At 39.7% G+C, this 19,489-nt stretch overlaps 1 protein-coding gene and 1 long non-coding RNA gene across 4 annotated transcripts in view; one reads left to right on the top strand and one right to left on the bottom strand.

Moving 5' to 3' along the window:
• The window catches only part of KCNC1 (potassium voltage-gated channel subfamily C member 1), a 105,773-nt gene that overhangs the window by 49,205 nt on the left and 37,079 nt on the right, over positions 1-19,489 (bottom strand). The window lies entirely within an intron of this gene.
• The window catches only part of LOC134551040 (uncharacterized), a 65,402-nt gene that overhangs the window by 10,478 nt on the left and 35,435 nt on the right, over positions 1-19,489 (top strand). For both annotated transcript variants that reach the window (XR_010080505.1, XR_010080504.1), the window contains exons 2-5: positions 2,313-2,418; positions 12,843-12,925; positions 13,012-13,119; positions 16,117-16,206. This is a non-coding gene — a long non-coding RNA (uncharacterized LOC134551040). The remainder of the gene's footprint in view (positions 1-2,312; positions 2,419-12,842; positions 12,926-13,011; positions 13,120-16,116; positions 16,207-19,489) is intronic.

The following is a 19,489-nucleotide window of genomic DNA, read 5'->3' as shown; positions in this document are numbered from 1 at the left end:
ATGGTAGCAAATTTTTCAGTACTTCAGAAAAACATCTTTCCTCCCTTTTCCTTCATTCCTATGCCTGTTTTATTTTATTATTTCAACAACTAGCAAAAAAAGGCCTCCAAATCCAGGGTTCCTAAGGGATAACGGAAGGAAGAAAGTTATATTTTTTCCAAGTAGTGAAGTTGTTTAGCTGTCTTTGTTTTTCCATTAGCTGAAGCCCCAAAATAGACAACATAATTTAAAGGAAATACTTCTATGATTCGATTTCAGATTTATCAGGGAATCAGAGATAGATATTTGGCATAGGCTCTCCACATCAAACCAAGATAACAAATCAGAACAAAGAGGAGAAAGTAATTGCTTTCGTTTGTCTGGGCTATTCATATGAATGTCACAGATTAATACATTTTACAGGATTTGGAAGGCTTTCAAAAGCCAGCATTGCAGTGGGATCATCCCTATAGCAATATTTCAAAACAGCTGTTACTAGAAGAATAATGTGAAGCATGATTTCTAATTAGCTCCAAGTTTCTTTGTTCGACCTAATCTCCTCTGATATTCCATCTCAGTATTAAATGCTTGCTTTGATTGATAAAGGGCAGAAGAACTGGGCAACTGCTTATCTAGCAAGCACATTTTGGACTTCCACTCTCTTCTTTCCAATATTTATAGTAACTCTTCTCACAAAATTAGCAGATCTGTTTCATTTTAGAAGCAGATTTTCATATTCAGTTGCCTAAAACTCTTGCAGGGTAACATGAACATTCAGCTGTTTTCCCAAAACTGATGTGTGCTCAGGCATTGCAAGGACTAAAATGTACAGCTATCTTTCTCCATTCTCAGCTCCCAAGCAAGCACAGACACTATTTTTACATGGAAAAATGAGTCTGGTGTATTAAAACAATAAAGACACATTAAGACTGAAGGACCCAAACCTAATTTTTTCTCTTTAAAAGACATTGTTGTCAGCCATAGAGGTTTCATTAGAAATTGAGCAGAGACGTTGTGCACAGCCCTTTCCAATTCCAACAAAATGCTCATTAGGTAGAGACCCATTTATGAAACTGCTGTAGTACAAGACCCAGACCTGTGGACTGGATTTTACATGCAGCAAGATGAGGCACCCAACTGACAGGAGGAATGTGTACAGCACTTGCAAAAATTTCGGGTTCACCTTGCTTTGTATGTTGTGCTGGACAGGCACAACTAAAAAGGAATTTTGCAGGTTTTTTTTGCCAAAATATTTCTGCTGTTAATTGTACTTTATTTCAGTCTGCAGATTAGAGACTGGTGCAAGTAATTTTAGATATAATTACATTTTAGTGACAGTTTAAATTCACAATTCATATTGTGAAGCCATCCCCCCTAGCAATGGGGTGTCTGCCTTCAGGATACTAATAAATGCAGAGATATATTCTCGAGTATTAAACCAAGAACAGGTTGGTTCTCTTAGAAAAGCAGATTCCATTTTGAAATAGCAAAGCTCTTTTTAACTTCAGAAAACATTTTTTAGGCTTTTTTTAAAACTGAAACATACATTGAAGGTTTTACTGGAAGGCACATTATTTACAGAGAAAATTCAATTTCTTTTTTGTTATGAAACCAAATATATGAAAGTCAGCATTTACTCAACTAGGTTTTCTTTTTCTGTTCAAAACCATTCTTAATACTACATTTTCCTAATTTTTAAGCTATATTGAATAGCAATTTTGATATTGATGGACTGCAAGGGGCTTCTGAGTGACACCAGTGCACCTTCATAATGAAACTGCTTGGAAAGCAAAGATTTTGGAATGGATTGGATTGGATTTGAATGGATCCTCCTTTGGAGGAACTGATTACCTAAGATGGGGGAAAGGTGTGAAGGGAGTGAATTGTTTGTGGTGGTTTGAGGGGTTTGTGTGTGTGTGAAGCTCCACTGTGTTGACTTATACTGGCTGATGATCTTGAAAACTTCTGATAAAATCTCATCCTTGGTTGAGCTCTCCTATTTTTGCAGTCTCCAGTGAATAGGGTAGAAATGATTGTTCCCCCCGCTGCCTCTTTTAGTCTATAATTTTGTGGTTTTGATAGAGATACAGTGGTCAGCCTATCTTGCCCTGTATTTGTTATCCTCTTCCCTGCACTTTCTTGGGTTCCCTCTGTGTTTTGTGCCAGTCCCCTGGCTCTGCTAGTCATAGCTTGCCTTCCCTCTTTGCTCCCAGTCAGATTTCCCAGCCTTCCACCTGCTTTGAGAAAGCTGCTGCTGCTTAATGAGAGCTTCAGTGGTGCTGTGAATTCACCTGGCTTTCAGCACCTGGTTAACACTCTGCTAAACATTTCAGAACATGGAGTACAAGGACTGGTGCTGCCCCTGCTGAAATGCCTTTCTAATTAGGACCCAGCTGCCACACCGGGCACTCAAGGTGACAACAGAGAATGAATTTGAAGGTAAACATGTAGCTTTCAAATTTTAGGTGATGTCTTGTGTTCTAGAGGTATATTAAGAATTCAAGCTGGGATTGATAACTTTCATCTTAGCTAGCAGGTTTAATTCTTATGGTTCAAACGTATTTTTAAGTCCTTGCATGGGTGGCACTGCTGATATACTTACAGGTAGACTGTGTTTTAAGAAGTTATTTATGTCAAGCCATTTGGCCAGGCTGAGGACATAAGTTAATTACTTGCTTTGTCTCCAGAATGATTGCAATGACCTTGTTCGCGAAGCTCCCTAGAATGATGGAAATGAGTTCTTTAAACAAGGAAACAAACTTGAAAATCATTCCTTGACTTTTTCCCATGAATGACTTGGCACAAGGAAGAAACCGAGGCATAAGAAAAGTACCATTTCCAGCAGCTGTCCAAAGACAGCTGTAAGTAAATAAACTGAAATTAATTAAGTGGAACTAAAGCCAGGGTTTTGATTCTTGGCCTTGTAATTTAATGACAAGATCTTTCTTCCTTATAGTAGGTAGAGACGTACATCTGTTTCTATATACCTTGGAAAGAAACATAGCTTTCAAATGCAACCATATCTAGAATGTGCGTCTGTGCTACTGCATTGACATTGGCTTGAGTCTGTAAAATGTCTGACAGACCCACATCTCTGTGGCTTTAAAAAAAATTCTATATCTCCATCACTTCCTATACACAAAATATGTATTTTATAAAGAATACAATCCAGTCTGTTACTGTGCTGTCACAGGAACTCTCAGGGCTGTGACTGCCTGTTATGTACCTTTGAGTCTCCTTGAGTACTGTAATATCTTCTTGCTACTTTTTGTGTTGCTTAAAATAAACCCCAAACAAGTTTAAAAAAAAAACAATCCTGAAAAACTCTGATTAGGTAATGCTGTTATAAATTACCTTAGCTCATGGCCCAAGAAGCAATGCATAATGTCCTCTTCCATTCTAGCCTCCTCCTCACTTCAAGATCCTCCCACCCACAAAAGCCTCTAATGAAGTAAGTACACAGTCACTCAAAGTGCTGGGCCAAGACTCAGATGATGGAAAGGCTTTTTCATAGCTCTGCAACAAACTTCCTTCTGGCAGTGCCTTGGTCTATTTTCAATACTTAGTGGTAAAATATGATTCATACTAGTTCTGTTTTTCTTACCTTTTGACAGGCCTGTGCAGACTTTAAACTCTAGATATAGTTCATATCTCACTATGTCTTGCTATGCTTATAAATGCATTGATCATCTGTCTGGGGAAGACGCTGTCAGTAATAAATGCAGCAGCTAATTGCAATAAAATGTCTCATTCATGCTGGCACAGGCAAAGGTTCATGTCATAATCAGGGCTGATGGCAAAGGAGGAAGAAGCAGGCAAGGAGCTCAGGAAAGGACCTGTAGATGGAAGTGATTGACACACTGAGGACTGTTTCACATCTGAAGCTTTTTGTTACACTTTCATGATGCATTATCAACACCCTGCAAAATCACAGTCCAGACCTTTCTAGCTTGTAGTGTTTTGAGCTTTTAGTACAGATGCTCTTGCAAATTAAAACCAGTTGACGGGAAAGCTTAGGTCTGTTCTTGGCAACAGGATTTCATAAAAAACACTCTTTCTAGCAAAAAGGGGACTATAGCCAAGAATTATAACTGCTGTCATCAGTTTTGATATCCAGACAATTTCTATCATACTGTTTATTCCCATTCACCATAGGGGAGAATCAATAATAATCAATAAATATTACTGTTTGCAAGCATTTTAAGGAGAGGGGTTTTTTGCATATTGAATGACTAGAAAAGAAGGCTATTATAACAAAAGATAACAAAAAACCCTATAAAACTGCCTGTGTTTCTTGCACTGCTTCTAGTGTGTCAAAAACAACAACAACAAAGGATAGAACAATATGGGTCTGACAGTGACCTGTCCTTTTTTCGTAAGTCTAACAGTTTAATGAAATTATGTGTCCATGAGAAGTAGATCCAACAGACAAATCACAAACATGGTGGTGTCTCCTTGAAGAACAACTACACTGGTCTTCAGCATAGGCTTTGAACACTCCTGCCTCCTTCCTGTCCTGTCCTTTTTCTACAGTGCTCGTGATCTCAGTATGAAACCATGCCCTGCCGTGGCTCTGTATCCTATGGTTTTGAATAGAATTGTTTTCTTCAAAAGGTGAGGCAAACAGCTACATGTTTAGTTGAATATCTGCAGACTGCAGAAAAGACAGAAGACCAGCTTCCTGCAGGTTGCAAATCAAACTAGTTCCACTTCCTTTAGCAATCATGATTATTTAAACAAGAGCAAGTGGCTTTTTCTCCTTAACTTTCTGTTATGAAAGCTACTGAGTACCCAGATACATTTCCCCCTCCTTGGAACCATTAGATTTGCTTCAAGAACCAAAAATAGAGCCTTGTCTTCAGGATTGGATTGTATCTTGTATATTGTAATGTCTTGGTCTTTCTTTTTTCAGCCATGACTAGAAAAAGATGATTTTTTGGTCCTAATTAAATCAAAATTTTATAAGCTATTCTAGGAAGTTGTTGATATAATAAACTATCAATTTCATTAAAGAAAGTATGTAATGACACATTTTTGGGAACACTAGCAACTGTTGGGTCCCAGAACACTGTAAAACAAAGTTTAGAGTTCAGTTTTTTTGCTTAGAAAAACTGTCTGTTCATGCAAACTTAGCTTGGGAAATGCCCTGTGAATGGGAGGCAGTAAGAAATTGTGCCTTCTTGGAATATTTTGCCTCTGAAAGCACTCAACATCAAAGCTGCAATTGTAGTATTAATGTTTTATTATAATAGTAATAATATATTTTGCATCTTATGTTAAGATGACCTACTGCAGATGGACTTAAGGTCTATCCAGTATTCAGATGCTGAGGATTCTCCCTGCTGGAGTGTGAAGCATCTTTTGGAGACATCTGGGCTCAAATTTCATTGGCAAGTAGCTCCTTCCGAAGAGACTGTGGCATTGCTAAATTCAACACACTCCAGTTATGTGTTGAAAAGCTAAGGGAGGGTTCCTCAGAGGATTTTTAAGATTTGAAGAACAAAAAGGGGCATGCTTCTTGATCAAGGAAAGACAAGCTGTTTGAGTTTAAAAAGAGAAGAGTAAGGCGGAGGTAGAAGAAAAGACTTACGGTATGTCAGGAGAGAAGACAAGGAGCTTAGAAGAAACTGAGGACAAGCAAAGGTCTGAGCCACAGGCAGGGAAGGGAAGAATCTGCAGGGTGTGAGCAGGCTCCAAATAAGAGACTTGAGAAAGAAAAGTAAGCTTGAATTCAGTGTTGCTACTTCCCAGTGGAAAGCAAAGCCCCTTAAAGAGCAGGGTAAGAGTAAGGGGACTGAGTGGAAGAGTGTGATGAAAATGACAGCAAGACAGAGGAGCAGAATTCATTGGAGACTGAGCAGGTGAAGAATAGGAGATGATACTCATGGTGTGACAGATTCCAAGTAATAGCACTGGAGGGGTGTTTGGAATAGAGTGGAAACAGGGAAGTTGGCCAACACATGTCTTGGGCATGGCTGAAGATAAATGGGGAAAGCTGGTGTTCAGATTTGGGGGAAAATCCAAAATAATACATTAGGAAGAAAACCTGTTTCTTTCACTTTTCATAAGGTTTATGATGCTTAACATTGTTGAAGAATGTTGATGTATTATCCTAATGACTTGCATACAGGTAAAGAGGAGAATGTAGAGAGTGAAGAAGACCAGAAGTACACCTCTCAAAAAGTTAAAAAAAGAGTGAGAGAGGGGAAGGTGAGGATACAGAAGAATAAAAATGAAAATACATAACACTGTATTGAAACAGAGGTTGAAACCTTTGAAGTTGCACATCTTTTCCGGGGATAATCATCTTCATATAGATGAGAGCTGGCAAGGCAGAAAATTATTGTCAATGATTCTAAAATGTTATTATCTTGTCAGACTGATTATATTTGATTGTGTTGATTATGGCTATTAAAATAATTTTGCTCTGATGAAAAAATGTATCCTTGCAATTTAATTGCAAGTATCCAAAGCATAGATTTAATAAATTGTATATGCCCTCTGCTTAAAAGTTGTCTTTTAAATATGGGGAAGTGAGTGGGAAAATCAAACATGCAAAATGTGATTATTTGTTTTGATGTACTCTTTTCTGGAGAACTTGTGTTCTGCCTTGCTGATCCCTGAAGCAGTGCAGGCTGTGTATCATTCAGAGGAAATAACCTGCTGTGATTTTGAATTAAAGGCTATGCTTAGGTAGTTCAGGTGAACGTTTTTAGTAGTTTTACCAGAAAAAAAGAAAAAAGAAATTTTGTGTTGTGGAGTGTCTCAGTCTGAAAAGTGATTAGGGAAATAGCTAATCTCTCATGTGAGTAAAGGCAGAGAGAACTGGGACTGTTTAGCCTGAGGAAGAGAGGACTGGGGGGATGCTGTTAATGGATACCTGAAGGGAGCATACAAAAAGGATGAGAGCCAGGCTCTTGTCAGTGGTGCACTGTGACAGGGCAAGAGGCAACAGGCACACACTGAAACATGGGAGGGCTTCCTTTTAAACATCAGCAAACACTTTGTCTGAGTACTGACCAGGTTGCTGATAGAGGTTGTGGAATGTCCTACCTTGGAGATATTCAAAAGCTCCCATGGACTCGGCTCCAGGTGACCCTGCTTGAGCAGGGGTGTTAGACCAGATCAACATCCTGTACCAGTGTAAAAACACTGCACTTATGTATTCTTTAAATGCAAAAACATATAGCACTCTATTTGGGGATATCTAGAAAAAAATTTCCTTAAATCAGTTCTGACTATAGGGTACAGCAGTTATTTCTCCCAGAAAAAAAAAAAAAACCAAAACATTAGAGCTTAGTTGTCATTGACAGAAGAAAACTTCACACAAATCACTCTGACTTTCCTGTGTGAACCAAGAACTTGATTTTTATGAAGGTAATCCTTGGTGAAAGCTACTACCCTCTAACTTTTTTTTCACAGACTTACTATTTTCTAACAGTGAATGCACATCTTTTAAAGCAGCTTCTCTCTCTCTTTTTTTTTTTTTTAACAGCTTTATGTGATTGTGTCTGAGATTAAAGAAGCATATTAGGTTTGGCATGGGACTGGCATTGGTGTTGCATATTGAGTTCTCTGAGTGAAGGCAAATTAATTTCTTTCCAGACAGTTTGAAAGCCAGTGCTATTTTTCAGTGGTCTCCAATACCATCATTCAGACAGAGCTGCAGATCTGTCATTTTGAAAGGCTGGTTGCCTTCCAAACTCCACTTCTAAAAAATAAAGATTCTTGCACTATATGTAGGTGTGCTTTTGTGCTGGAAATTGTGTTGGCACTTCATTTGGTGGCACTTTCTTCTAAAATTTTCATCCGGTATGTTGCCTCAGTGGCTGCCTCTGGAAGGGTAGTTACAAATAAAGATCTCACTCAAACTTCACAGTAGGTGCAATGTTGGGACAGGGAGAGGAAATAGAAAAGTCACAATGGAGTGTCTAAAATCAAGTACCAAGCTTCATGAAGCTGGTAACAGTTCCAGCTGTGTTGTCCTCTCTGACCAGATGTTGAAATTGGCATTTGTGCCTGGCCTGTGCAAGTCACCCAAGTTATACATGGCCTGCCTTTGTCCTTGGCCTTTGAAATAATTTTTCTTTTCATGGGTGGAGCTAAAAAGAAAAAAAAAAAAAAAAGGAAAATAAAAGAAAATGAGAAAGAAGAGGCAGAGAAAACAAATGGAAGTTGGGACAAAAAGTCCCAACTTTTTGTCCTAGACCTATGAACTAAAGAATGACCACGGAGAATATTTTTGTAGATCAGATACTACGTCACGATGTTAGCAGGAGATGGGAGAGAGCAGACAGAATTTCTGCGTATTTCTATAATTCTTCATTTGTGAATGGTTTTACCGTGTGATTTTGAAAGTCTACAGTGTTTTGTGTGTGTTTATCTTGTTTAAATGTGTTAAATGTGCCCAAATGACTCAGATGTCAAAGAGGAATTTAAAGAAGACTAGGCTATATTTCTCTGTGGAGAGAACATCTGTGGAACTAGAGGTGTGTCACTTTCTAATAATTGGACTCCTTGTTCTTTCAGTGCTTTTAGAAAATGTTTTAAATCTTTACTGAACTTTACTACTTTAAGTTAGTAAAATATTAGCTTGTATAGTGTCAGCTTACTGAGGACAAATTGATATAATAGACTTTGGGGTTTTTTTATAATTAGGGTGCTCTCAGTGAGAATTGCAGGCTATGAGGGAAAGTGAGCTTCGAAACAATAAGGATTTCCATGGGCAGCTAACTCTCTCCCATAAATTCAACAGGCCTAAGGATGAATACTAATTAGAAGAAAGTATATGCCAGACACTCAGGCAGTGGAAGAGGAAACCATTCTCTTCCCTGCAGTGCTGCCAGGTTCACTTACATCAGACAAGGGTCTGACCAAATATCCCGCAAGACAGTGCAAGGCATATGTAAGATCAGCCTAGGAAAGTCTAAACCTTGGGATCATAAGTAAATACTGAATGTGGTAGGAAGGCTGCCTTCAGAACTTCATCAGGAATGACCTTACTAAGCATCCCTATACCTGAACCATCCAGGACACGCCACCATGTGTAATAAATAACCCTACTCCCTTGTTGTAAGCAAGGGAAGAAATAATTAGTGATATTGAGTACATGGTATATAGCACTTTGTTTTCCCCTCTACCCATTGGTTCCAGTAAATTTTGTATGTGCATCTTCCAAGATCAAATTGCCTGAACAAACAGGTAACATTTTCCTGATGAGCATTCAAAAGCAGACTGTTGTTCTAAGGCAGACAGACCTGAGACCATCAAATGTTTGCTAATAAAAAAGTTAATTTTGGAATGAAGCGTAGGTGTTTGTAACATCTGTGCATTCCCCTGAGTAATGCCTTGCTGTCAGCTGTTCCTCCATAGACTTTGCCAATCCTGTTTGTGCCCTAAAGAACTGACTGAGCAGATACACCCCAGGAGAAAACAGAACTTGGCTGCCTACTTTACGACTTCTCTCTCTGGTATTGAAGTGTCTCTAGGAGGAAATCACACTCTGTGTCCTCTTTGTTTTTACACTGGAATTCTGTGCCATCAAGAGGGAAGGAGGCTGTTGCTTCAGTCAGGCAGATCTCTGTCCTGTAGCAGTTTTGTCTGAGAGAAGTTCCTTTGACTCAAAGATTCAGTCTGAAACACTGTGACTTGCTGAACCAATTTAAGTACCACAGAGTGTCCCTTTGCAGTGTAGAGAAGATTAAGCTCTATGGCTTTTTACCAGGAATGGGCAGCTTTGTCTCTGAAGATCATGCTGGTCCCCTTTCTGTGCTGGGATTTGTGGGCTTGGGTTCAAAAGTCCATTTGGAAATAGCTGACATACAATACAAAGGACAATTAAAGGCAGCGGACGCTTGAAGTCTAGATCACTATTGTTTCACTGCGTTTCTAGTGATAAAGTGATTATTTCTGTACCTTTCAGTAGATATTTTATGTGGGAGATGAAATGAAAGAGGGTCAATTCTGGGCATTGCTGTGTGAACTCTAATCCATTTGTTTCTCTAGTTAGCCAGCATTGTCATTTAACTTTTATGCCTTTGCACACCAAAATCTACTTCCTTTCTAGTACGTTCCTGTCTAGATGAGTCAATAATTTAATGGAAAGTTTTGCTGCATTTTAGAGGACAAATCAGTGCTGCATCATCTCTGTAAACACAGTCTACTTATGATGCATTTCCTCTGGACTTTGTGCGTGTGACTTAGACATCCCCAAGACCCCTTCTCTTCTGCAGCACCTCCTGCTAGTCCTGGGGACAGAAGTGGTTTGGGCTGTATTGTACTTTATTGGGATGGCATTAGGAAATTCTTTTAAATCAAAGAGTTAAAGCTTCCTTCTTATTCCTTCCCTTTTCAAGCCTCTCCTCCAGGAATCTCAGATACCTGGAGGTGCATCAGCCCCTGCTGTGGTCTGCTAAGGAGTGCTCACTTCTGCACCAGTTTTAGAGGGGAACAAGGCCTTCACCTCTCCGTGAGGCTGCAGGAGAGCTCTCCTCTGCTCTGAGGAACAGGAGGCAGTAGTGGGGAGCTATTTACTGCTGCAGAAACTGCCTGCCTGCAGAAACTGCTGAATTATGAGTTGAATGGTTCCCAGGGAAGAAACTTTCAGTCCCAGCTGGGACCTTAATTCTAATGCTGAAACTTGGCATCGGTCTTAAGACTATTAAGTTTGTTAATAGCCAGCTTTTCTATTAAATCACTGCTTTACACTGCCTGAAGGCTCCGGTACTAGAAGTATCACACTCCTGAGCAGCACTGTAATTGCAAGGTAATTGTGCAGTCTAGCCAGTGCATGTGTTTTGGTACATCACCTGCCCTGGGATGCGTGGTTTTGTCCTAGCTCTCCAAGATCACTGAATGACTGGTTTTATAAATAAACTGATTTGTAGAGATAACGGTCATATATTTCTTCTAGTGCTGTTTTAAGGGAAAACTGTTGACTAAGTTAAAAGAAACCACCTCCTAATTTTTTACAGGTCATCTAGGTTTTCGTACACTTCTGTGAACAGTATATTGAGTACAAATTTGGGCTTGGCAAGTTTTCTCAAAGACTGCACAAGTAAGCATTGGCCAGGATTAGAAGGAAAGCCCAGCCTGAGCTCTTTGAGGGGTGGCAGGCTTGAGTCACATGCTTTCCATGGAAAAAACACAAAGTGATTATATTCCTTGTGGTACTTTGAAAATCTTGCTGGAAATTTAGCCCCAGAGACAGAAAATCTTTCAGACATAAGAAAGCCTAAACTATAGAACAGTCTGGAAAGTCGTTTGCCAGGGCACAGTGGCAATCCATGGTCAATAGGGAATCTGGAAACAGGTAGTAAGACTTCAAAAATGGGGTTTGTTGCAGAAAAATCAGTTGTGTTCACTTGGTTGGGTTACAGCTGTTGAAAGCACTTCATACACATACACTCTCAAAAAACACAGGAAGGACACAAGCATATTTGGGGGCTAAATCTGACCTGTTAGAAGTTGCTGCTGTTGTAGGAGGGGTGAGCTCAAGGCCTATTTAATTCCTCACTCATCTCATCTGATGTGTCTCTGTTCTGCTCTGCTTTTTGCCTTTTGTCTGTCCATTGACAAATGTAATGACTGCTGCTAATGACCACCTATAGCTGCTATTTGTGCAGGGCCTGCCACAAAAGCTTCTCAATGCTGCTTCTGGGGCCTGTAGACATTTCTACGCTGGAAATAACAGTCTTGGTATGTTTCTTGTTCTGGGCAGTTATATTTCTGCATAGATAAAAGTAAGACTTCAATTTTCTTTTTATTTAATGAGCTTTGCTTCATGACTGCTGGTAATGGTACCCTGTGTGTATGAGTGTTTTCTATTAGGAAGAGTGCACTAACCTGTAAATCTTATCTCTGCAGAAAGGTGCCTAATTTAGTGTGTGCTTTTAAGAAGTGGCTTTAATGTACAACTCATTTATCAGGCAGGTCTGGGGTTTGTAGACCCAATGCTACTGTGAAGGGCATGCCGAAAGGACTGTATTTAAGTATTTTTGGTGGCATTCAATCCAAATGTTAAACTCCAAAAATTACTCCAAAATTACTCCAAAACTTTGAAATGGTCACAGTGAAATAAAAACAAGAATTCAGTGACAATATATGTTTTTCTTTTCCAAATTTCCAGAACTTCCAAAGGCAGTACTACTGAAAAATGTTTGCACTTGCAAATATTGTGTAGCATGAACGCTGGGATTTTCATGTCATTAGAGGAAATAATACAGCAGTAATTCATGAATTATCCTTGTGTTTTGATAAGGATTGGCTAGGCCATAGGTTTATAAAATGTCTTTTCCAAATAGATTTATATCATCTTGTGCTCTTCAGAGGATTTAAGAAAGTTTCTGAATGAGATGAAGACTGATAGCAGTGCCCTTTTAAGCAATGTGACCTCAAAACTTTAGTATCTCCTGGGGAAAGGCCATTTTCAGGGAAATGCAGGCCCCCAGTTTACTAAATTGTTAGAATTCTTCTTTTTTCCTCAAGTGAGCTATCAGGAATTTTCCTTTTACATAATGTAAGCTTTCCCAAATGTAGTTTACTCCTGACTTTCTATGGCTTTGCCCTGGTTTTGTTCATATGTCTTTGTTTTTGCTATAGGGATTATTTTATTCAGACTTCAAACTAGCATGGCAGCAAAGTGGGTCTGTGTTTACTCTGTGTTAAATATCCTTATTTAAGTAATAGTCAAAGAGTCTGAAAGCTTTTAAAATTCCACACACTTAGTAATTCTAGCAGTACACTAGTGAAAGCAAAACCAGATACTGCTGCAGAGTGATGAATTTTGAAAATGCAAGTCTTAGTTTTGTAAGCACAAAGTTAAGAAATAGAATGAAACTTTGATTTCTTTCTTCCCCGCAAAGCTCTTGAATCCGGCAGTTCCTGCAGAAGCCACTTAAAAATGTTTCCACTCATTCACTGGGTGCTGAACACTTCAGAAAATCAGGTCAGTTCCTTAGGTTTCCAAATACAGATTTAGGATCCTAAATATAAGCATGTTAGTCAAAGAAAAATTGGCTTCTCTTTATATAGATTGTGAAGCTACAATCAAATTCACTTGACTTATGCTATTTCCAGCTCTTATGGAGGTCAACAACAATTGTATTTCCTGCATTAGCATGAAAATTTCTTTCCTTGCAGGTGAGTGGGTGTAATTTTCTAAGTCTCTCTGGTTACCTGCTTTTGCTTATTAATATAACAGGCTATTTCTTTTCACTCCCAGCCATCCAGGAAGAGTACATGAATTTATTCAGCTCTGCTCATGTGCAGAGCTTTGTACCTTCCTTCCAGATCAAACCCTATCCATGTCCTTTCTTCAGGTTTACTCTTTGTGGGATGCCCTAAGTAACTTTGGTTACTCTTGGGCGAAGTCCTCAGGAAAGGTTTGTCCTAAATGAACAAAGTGACTGTGCAGAGCACAGTGGTTGCTGAAGAACACACAGAGAGTTTGTAGGTAATAATTTACTTAATCTCTAGCCCCTACTATTAAAGCAGTGTTTTCTATTGAATTGCTTCCCTATCACTTTCCTTTGCAGGTGAGGGCTAAACCAGAGACTAATAAGAATGCCCATCTCTTCTGTATCATGTTTTAGCCTAGAGCCTCTATCTCCAAGAATTCTTTTGCCATAAATCAGAGCACCTCTAAACTTACTCTAGTTGATTTCAACTGAGAACCCTACCCTAATAAATATAAAAGCTATATGCAACATACGCATGTATAAAAGATGTGCACGAGTGAATTTTCTCACCTCTGGAATGTGGCATATGGTTAGCCACTGTAATTAAGGATGAAAATCGTTACATTTGCTCCACTTGTGAACAAACCTGCTGGAAGAGCTGAAGTGAGCATGGTATGGCTGCAGTTACCCCACAGGGATCTGGCAGGCACGAAGACTCTGCTCCCCGAGGCCTTTGAAAGTATGTAAGTCAAATAGCTGGGTGCTAATGGCCATCTGGGAATTCAGTCGGCAAAAAGGAGCCATGTGCTGGCACAGAGCTATTGGAGCTGTTTCCTGCACTTGCTGTCCCACTGCTTTTGTGTGCAGAGGAGAGCAAGGGTTCGCGGGATGCTACCCTCTGTCGGGACAGCCTGCTGCACATCTCACCTCCTCCTGCAGGAGCTTCTCCCCAGAGCCAACAGCCCTCACAGCCAGGGGCACACGGGTCCCTCTGCCCTGTGACTGAAGGAGCCCTGAGCCAGCTGCCATAGGAAAGCTACCAGGAGGTCTCCATCCATGGGAAATGACTGCTCCCTCTCTCAGCAGTTCCAAAACAATGTAGAGAGGCAGGGTCCAAACTGCATGATCTGGAGCTAAAGGCTGGGTGTGAAGTTTAGTCTCTGTGAGACAGAGTGCAGCGTCAAAGCAGTAAAATTTATCATGGTGCCAAACTTCTGATAATTAAAATTTCATTGTGATGTACCACTGATTCCATCTCTTAATCTTCCAAATGGGAAGTGTCAAAAAAAAAAAATCTCTCCTTGCTGTCTGTTATGTAAGTGGTTCTGTGAGATTTAAAACAAAATCATTTTCAAAATGTTGAACCCACTGAGTGCAAGTCAGCAGCTTCCCTTTAACTGTTTTATAGAGACATATGTCTCTTGGGATCACTTAGCAAGGAAGCACTTTTTTTTTATAAGTTTGCTCGAGGCCAATTTATCCCAGGCATTGAATTTATCCAGCTGTAACTGCAAAAAGAATTCATTTCCTGGCTGCCAACTTGCAGTACCTCAGCCAATGCACGTAGAGAAGGAGGGATTGTTATTTACCAGAAACGAGGGATCCATTTCTTCAATTATGCTTGCATGCCTATCTTTGTTTTCATAAGACAACTTCTGCCTTTCCATTAGTAAGAAGCAAAGAAGAACTGGAATCAATGAGTCAGATCCTTAATCATTATAAATTGCACTAGCTTTCTAGTTTTTCAATTTTCAGTTGACTGTGCTCTATTGACCTCAGCTCTAGATACCTTAACTGTCTGGTGCTGAAGTGATTTGCGAATTTTCAAGCTTGTATCTCAATCCTTATTTGCCTCACTCCTGCAGTGGCAAGGAAGGCTTGGTTTCCAAGGGTAATGTTGATATTTCATCTTAGTTAGCTTAAAAACAAAGCTGTTTTTGATGAAATGGAGGAATCAGCAACATAAAGGTGAAATTACAGTTGTCATGCCTTTCTTAAAAAGAGAATGTGTTTGTCTGTTGACTCATGCTAGTCCCACTAATGGAGGAGTAAAAATAATATTTTTGGTAGGGAGAATACGGATTAGCAGTTTTAGAAGTATTTGATGTTGCTTAGGACTGTCAGCTGAGAGCTGATTCTTTTCACTTCCTGCTCCACAGTCCTGTCCTGAGGTGTGATACAGGAAAGGGGAAGAAAGATTTGGCTGCCTACCTCTGAGCCCTGGGGGCAGCCCTAGGAAGTGGAAGGCAGAATTAGACAGGGACCCTTGCTTCCTGCACCCCTGTGCACAAAATGTAGTTGGCAGGAGCTTGATAGTGGCAGCATGGAGGGTTTGTGTCTATTGTTCCAGACTAGGTGACAACCCTCAGGAATTTTCCATTGAAATAGATTTCAGTTAATAAAATCTGCATATTCTGGAAAATCTGATTTTTATTCCCCCTTGTATTACTTCTGAAAATTTCAAATCTGTTGAAATACTTTAATCTTCTCTCAAAGAATCCACAATTGAAGTCTAGGGCTTCTGATCTGTTCAAAATTAATTAAGCTTTATATGGTAGTTCAGTTCTTGGTGGGAATTCTACTGGTGCTTCCTTTGACTCTTGCTTGTGCAGTCTACTTGAGGTTTTAGCCATGTTACACAGCAGCCTCTCTTTAATCAAGCTGTTCTGTGAGTTTATCTAATCCATATTAGTGCCCTCTCTCTCAATTTGGGGCAGAGAAAAATTGCTGTTCCAGCTTTGGTAAAACTGCTCTTTGGATTTTGAGAGAGTAGGACATTCCTCAAGCCCTTCCCTCGTTTCTTGAGGAGTACCTTCCTTTAGACCTGAAGCATCAGACTAATGAATCCATCTACTCACCTTCCCCTCTCAGGACAAGAGTGGAAATGACCCAAGAATGCCTTTTTTGGCAGTGGTTTCCTTTACGCTGCATTGTGTTCATTTTTCCCATTTTGCCATAGCACCCCTGGAGAGCAGATGGAGGACTGAGCACTGATGGAAAGGAAGAAGCAAAGAGGAGCACTGAACGCAGGAATGTTTTGCTGCCAGAGGTATTTCCTTCCTCCGGTTTTTTGTTCAGCTCAGGATAATGATGCTCTTTGTGCTGGCACGGGCGGTGGCGGCAGATGGACCGGCCATGGCAGCACACAGCCCACAGCTGCTGGCACGTGGAGAGGCGTTTGCTGCCATGCCTCGTGCCACAGCCAGCAACCAGCCTCAAAGAGGGGCAGGGGGAGATTCTGCACAGCTGTTCTGAAGAAAAGATACCATTGAAAACTTCAGAGAATTGGGTAATTAGTGAGCAAGTTTTATTAAAAAGTCCTGTACCGTTATTTCCTAGACCATTACTGCTGCTTTCTATTTGCAGTTATCTATTATTTGTACACTGTTTTCCCACTTTTCTCTTTGCTGTGTTTGGCTGTTTATGTTCCCAGCTTGAGCCTCAAAGTGAGGATTGCACAATGCATTGGGAATGAATTTGACTCACTCGGCTGGCATCAAGGAAATTCAGCTAAAACCCAGTGTTAAACTTAACAGCATGCAGTATATTCCAGAGCTTCCCAGTAAAGGTGCCTCCTAAAATCCTCAGAAATAGCTGTGTTTTATTGGGTTAGAAGTTCCATTAATGTCACCCAAGTCTAGCAGTTTCAGCATTCTTATGGAGCTAACAACGCAGAAGCTGAGCTGTGAAAGTGTCGCTGTAAATTCAGGATTTAAGCCATTTTACAGGACTAGAGAATGTATCTATCTCCCCTATAAATGCCTGTTTTTTTCCCTTGGATAAGTTTCTAACTACTTCTCGCCTTACTGTTCTTTTTCACCTTGATGCTTTTACCCTTGTCCTTGCTTTTCTGCATGGAGAAATTTTGCAATTGGTGTGAATCAAGATGAGCCCCCACCCGCTGACTGCCAAAGCTCCTTCTGCTGATTGCAACCACAGGATTAGTCAAAGGCAAATCTTGGCAGCATGTAGACTGTTTGGGGGGTGGTGGTATCAAGATCTTTTACCATGCAAACATGGTAAAAGTTCCACTCCAGAATGAAAAGAGTGCTTTTGAACTTTTAGGCCAACTATTTGTAATTCCTATGAGAGATCTCTCATTACTGGAGAAAATGAGAATTGGGGATATTTTTCCCCAGACCTTAAAGGTAAAAATTGCAACATGACTTAGAAATTATCTGATCTGGGGAGCAGAATGAGAATAGCTCTTGGACATTTCTCCCATCCCAAAGGAAGATTAAAGCCAAATGTTGTTGACAAACCAGTGATTTTTACCACCTCCTCTCTTTCAAAAAGAGGTTGTTCCTCTGATCTCAACTCTGTCATTGAATTTCAACCAAACTGTATATTCCCTTTAATAAAATTAGTGCTATATCTCTTATTAGTCTCACAGGCTCAAATCACTTATTTAAGTGTTTGAAAACAATTATGGATTTTCAGCTGAATAATTTTACATGCACTTAGGTTTTATCAAAGATTGTGTTCATACAAGCAATACTTCCCATTCCCTCTCTTTTTACAGCAATAGCATGAAAAGAATTCCTTAAAGGTGGCCCAGGTAAAGAAATTAATAAAGAAACCCCATGAGCTGCCTGGCCTGATCTTTCTTCCCCACATTTTGTTTCTAACCCCAGTTAACCTCTCCTCTGTCAAATCCATCTACATCTGTTTGAAAGCTACATTATGTTCTTCTCCTTTGTAGTGTTTGATCTGTCGATTCCTTTTGCATGTTAAAAATGTTTCTAATTTCAGCTGCAAGTTTATGATGATATTAATGGCAAGTTCTCTGTGCAAGGTACATCTGTAAGGATTGTCTTTCAAAGGATCCTTTCATTTGTATCAGAAACTGTCTTTGACATCTTAATTTTATTTTTTTTAAAGTATCGGTTCCGGTTGGAGGATAGCTCTGAATGTTAGATGAAAGGAGAACGACTAAGCAAACCAGTTTTTCCTTCCCATTAGTTAAAGGTCAATTATCAAAGCTCTTCTGCATTACAAATCCACGTCATGAGAAAGTGAATTAGGCTAGTAATAGTAATTGTATTAGATTCTTTGAAACTATGATATTCCATAGCAACTTCACAACCAGATAAGTTGCAGTAGCATTGATCTCTCAGAAATCACTCTCTCTAGTTCAACAGGGATCTCCACTCATAGAGGAGCACTACAAAGCACGCCCAACTTCTTAATGCTGATATCTTTTCTCAGTACTGGACACTGAGGAAGCAATTGTCTTTAAAGATCAATGGCATTTGTGGCAAAAAAATAGCTATTGATCAATTGATAACATTAATTTGAAGTTCATGTATTACCATACAAGTTGGGGGGAGATGTCCTCTATGTGAGAATAGTGTTCTTTGCAAATGGCCCAGGGGCTGGGCAGCTGCATTTCCATGAGCAGAGAAAGCAAGCAAGCAAGCATCTTCGGGGCTCACGTTTTCCTTAAAGTCACACTCTGCCCATGTTCCCCACTGAGACCTAATTTTCTAAATTAAAAACGAAACAAAAAACACCTAAAACCCAACCCCAAAAGACCCTCAGATACCCAAAAGGCTGAAGCTGGGTACTCTGGTAAGATGGTGTGCCACTGAAATAGCAAACTATCAAGCCAAACTACCTTTCACTACACGTACCTGCAAAAGAGCTACCTGCTGCTTTCTTTGACCACCTTTTCAAACCTTTATGCCAACCCTGTTTGTACTGTGCCACTCACAATGTTTGTATGTGGGGTGATACCGGCACTCATCCTTGCCCTTGCATATGAATGTCAAGATGAGGAAAGCAGGGAGGAACTTTTTTATTGCTCATATGTCTCTGCCAAGATATTGGATTGGTCCATGGTTTTCTGATTTTAATGAGACTGGAACTCAGCCCAGACTTAGTCATTGCAGTGAATTCAGATGATTTTCCTTTCCTGCGTATATTCTATTTTCTCTAACCCAGGAAAGTAGTTTAGATTGCATCCAGTCATGTGACAATAATTTTATTTATGTGAAAACTTTTCCAGATAAAGATGAGTATGGAGATGCCAAGTCTGATTTGTCATTCTCTCCATTTAGGTAAGGAGATTTGGATATTGTGGCCCATGTCTGTTTTTCATATGGGTCCTAAGTTAAACCTCCTGAGTTTCATCAGTTAGAAACTACAAATCTTCTTTAGAAACAATCTATTGAATAATTATAGCAGCTCTTCAGCTACTGCTAAGAGCAATAGATAGTGTATAGTCTTAGCATAAACCAAAATGGTTTCCGTAAGTTTTAGAATCCTTAAAGAACAAGAAGCGCAGAATGCTTTTTCCCCTTTAAGTGTTGGTGCAAACTTTCACTCACATC

Source organism: Prinia subflava, chromosome 5, assembly GCF_021018805.1.
Source record: "Prinia subflava isolate CZ2003 ecotype Zambia chromosome 5, Cam_Psub_1.2, whole genome shotgun sequence".
NCBI classification, from domain to species: Eukaryota; Metazoa; Chordata; class Aves; order Passeriformes; family Cisticolidae; genus Prinia; species Prinia subflava.
This window is presented reverse-complemented; position numbering and strand designations above follow the sequence as displayed.